This window comes from Priapulus caudatus, unplaced genomic scaffold, assembly GCF_000485595.1.
Source record: "Priapulus caudatus unplaced genomic scaffold, Priapulus_caudatus-5.0.1 Scaffold324, whole genome shotgun sequence".
In the NCBI taxonomy this organism is placed as follows: Eukaryota; Metazoa; Priapulida; class Priapulimorpha; order Priapulimorphida; family Priapulidae; genus Priapulus; species Priapulus caudatus.
The window spans coordinates 275,629-278,994 of NW_014577385.1; the positions used below are offsets into that span (position 1 = coordinate 275,629).

A 3,366-nucleotide genomic window follows, 5' to 3' on the forward strand; every position below is an offset into this window, starting at 1 on the left:
TTGACCGATCAGCGTCCGTATGAATAGCGGCGCGAAAACCCATGATCGCGTGCTTGCGTGAGAAAACCCGTGATCGCGTGCGTGCATGAGAAAACCCGTGCGCACGTGCGTGCATGAGAAAACCCGTGCGCGCGTGCGCGCGTGCGTGCATGAGAAAACTCGTGCGCGCGTGCGTGCGTGAGAAAACCCGTGCGTGCGTGCGTGCGTGAGAAAACCCGTGAGCACGTACGTGCATGAGAAAACCCGTGCGTGCTCATCCCTCGTGTAGCGTGCGCCGTGGTGTGATAGCTTTCGCGATGCCATTAAATTCGGTATCATTACCTCCGCGCAACGGAGTTGCAGGGAGGTAATGTAATCGCTCTCGTGTGTGTGTTCGTGTGTGTGTTCGTGTGGGTATTCGTGTGTGTGTGTAGCCAGCAGCGAGCCAGCTGTTATGCACATGTATACATGTTACACGCGTTGGCGCGATTGATTCAGCACCAGCTCGCCTTAGGCCGTCCAGTCAGCAGCAGCTCGCCTTAGAACGTCCAGTCAGCAGCAGCCAGCAGCGAGCCAGCTGTTATCTATCTATCTATCTATCTATCTATCTATCTATCTATCTATCTATCTATCTATCTATCTATCTATCTATCTATCTATCTATTCATTCATCAAATGTGAACCTCTGACCATTTGGCACTCAAAATCAAGAAGGTTCCACCGCTCCCTAAGGTCCACCTCTGGACCAAGTTTGAAGTTTCTACCTCTAACGGTTGCAAAAATATCGAGCAAACAGACAGACACACGCACACGCACACGCACACGCACACGCACACGCACACACACACACACAGACACACACAGACACAGACGCACACGCACACGCACACGCACACACACACACACACACACACACACACACACACACGCACACGCACACGCACACGCACACGCACATCATATGACTCACCCGTGTATCCCGGCACCATGGAACAGTTCAGTCTTGCCTGACTGCCTGGTGTGGGCACCTGCAGGTGACGTATGCCAGGCAAAGACTCTCTAATGCCGTCAAAATCTTCTTGTTGATCATTCTCTCTATCTACGTCCAATTCCTTACGTGACTGGATCATTGGCTTCATAAAAAAACAATACTTATACGTTACTACTATTAATACATATGGTACACTTTTATGTAATTAATGTAGTAATGTTTGATCAAAATTAAAGTAAATGTCGAGTTCTGCAACGTAGATATTGGTTATAATTATTATTGACTACGATAGCTTAAAGTGATTTTCATCATGCCATTGAACCGTATCGAACCTGAGGGAAGCTCATAGCTTCATTATAATTAGAACGAAATGCATTTCATAATCGCGGCATTTTCTGTAGTTTATAGGACTTTCAACCTAAATTAGAACTTTGAACCTATAACTTTTTGATGATTTGTTTTTAATTTGGCATTTTATTATTGGCTTATTATCAAAGCATAAATAATAGAACCGAACTAAGATGAGGGTAAGCGAGGGTCCATTCCTAGTGTCCAAGGTTTTAAAAATTATATTTCTTCGTACCCAGTTAAACAAAATCGCAATTCAGGGATTTTCTGCCTACCGCTTGACTTCTTTCTCAGAAAAATTATCTGATATTTCTCGCGGTTCCGGTTAATGAAAACGTTGCAATCTCGCGTCCCGAACATGACCGCCCACGCCTCTAACATCGCATTTTAGTCGCGGCAGTACGTTACCAGGTAGTGTGCAAACTACGGCAGACTCAAGTGGAAAATCTCTAAGTACCGAGAAACATACTTGCGTGGGAAATCAATCCGCACCTTGACAACAGCATTTAACTTGTGGCGCCAGCCTCGTTGTGAATCAAATATTCACTAATCACGGCGCGTTTGTTAGTCAGTGCGTGTGTGTGTGCGTGCATGTGTATGCATGCGTTTCTGCGTGCGTTCGTGCGTGCATGCGTATATTCGTTCGTTCGTGCGTGCGCGCACGTGCGTGTCTGTGCGTGTGTTTGGACAGCTGCGACAGGGAGGTTGGGGGATAAGTAGTGGGGGGAAGCGAAGGTGTTGACCATGCACTTGTAGACCTAATGTTTCTAGCGACGTGTTTGTATTACTCTCTAACGACACTTCTCCCTCATTCCGTTCTCTCTCTCCCTCTTTATCTCTCTCTCTCTCTCTCTCTCTCTCTCTCTCTCTCTCTCTCTCTCTCCCTGGTTCTCTCTCAGGCTCACTGCCACATGTAGCTGTTGGCGGAGAATAGAAGGAAGAAAGCGTTCTCAGTCTTTCAGTGGTGAAATATTTGTGATACGATCACAAGTGCATTATGCGGATCGTTTCATTTTTCCATACGGATGCGACTATAGAATCTATATTTGGGTTATTGCCGACAAGTATGTATTAATCACCACAAGTAAAATTCTGATAAATCTACTGTGTTAGTTAATTGAATGCATTACGTATATATTTCGATATGATAAACCATTTGTATGATACAAGTGAATATACTCTCAGTGTCAGTCTGAGACAGATCTGCGACCAAGCGTAGCTTCACAGCTTTGTGTGTAGCGGAGGCCTGGATCGTATCTACGGGTTGCAGATCCACTGTCACTACCCCTGTGTGTGTAGCGGAAGCCTGGACCGTCTCTACGGGTTACAGACCCACTGCCACCACTACCCCGGTGTGTGTAGCGGAGGCCTGGACCGTCTCTACGGGTTACAGACCCACTGCCACCACTACCCCACGTGTGTGTAGCGGAGGCCTGGACCGTCTCTACGGGTCTCTACGGGTCTCTTATCACTTAATGTAATTAAATTATAAAGTTATCACTGAAGAAGCCATAGCGCATGGATGTGTGATAAGGCAAGGTCAGGACTCTCTCTACGGGAATGCTGATGCCACTGCCGCTAGCCCGCGTGGGTTCGACCAACTTACTACTCGAGGCCACCCAGTTATGAAGTATACCAGAATATACTAAGTGCTTGCACGCGGGTTCATATCTGCCGTGGTTTACGGCTTGGGACTGCGCTGGAAGACCTCTGTAGTAACTAGTTTCATCGAAGAAATAACTATGTCGACTAAAGGCCAGGCATCGACGTCTATTGGCCATATACTCGGAGATAGCAATAGCAGACATCTTCCCGGGTACAGGTGCGTGCGCAGGTTATTGTATTGCTGGGCGTGTTGATGTGTGTGCGCGCTTGCGTGTTTGCGTGCGTGTGTGTGTTTGTGTGTGTGTATGTGTATGTGTGTGTGTGTGTGTGTGTGTGTGTGTGTGTGTGTGTGTGTGTGTGTGTGTGTGTGTGTGTGTGTGTGTGTGTGTGTGTGTGTGTGTGTGTGTGTGTGTGTGTGTGTGCGTGTGCCGCTGTGCGAATAG

The 3,366-nt window shown here is 47.3% G+C and overlaps 1 long non-coding RNA gene across 1 annotated transcript in view; it reads right to left on the reverse strand.

Annotated features, from left to right (window-relative positions):
- Positions 1-954: 954 nt before the first annotated feature.
- The window catches only part of LOC106809046, a 4,173-nt gene continuing 1,761 nt past the window's right edge, over positions 955-3,366 (reverse strand). Inside the window, exon 3 of the long non-coding RNA XR_001393839.1 lies at positions 955-1,112. This is a non-coding gene — a long non-coding RNA (uncharacterized LOC106809046). The remainder of the gene's footprint in view (positions 1,113-3,366) is intronic.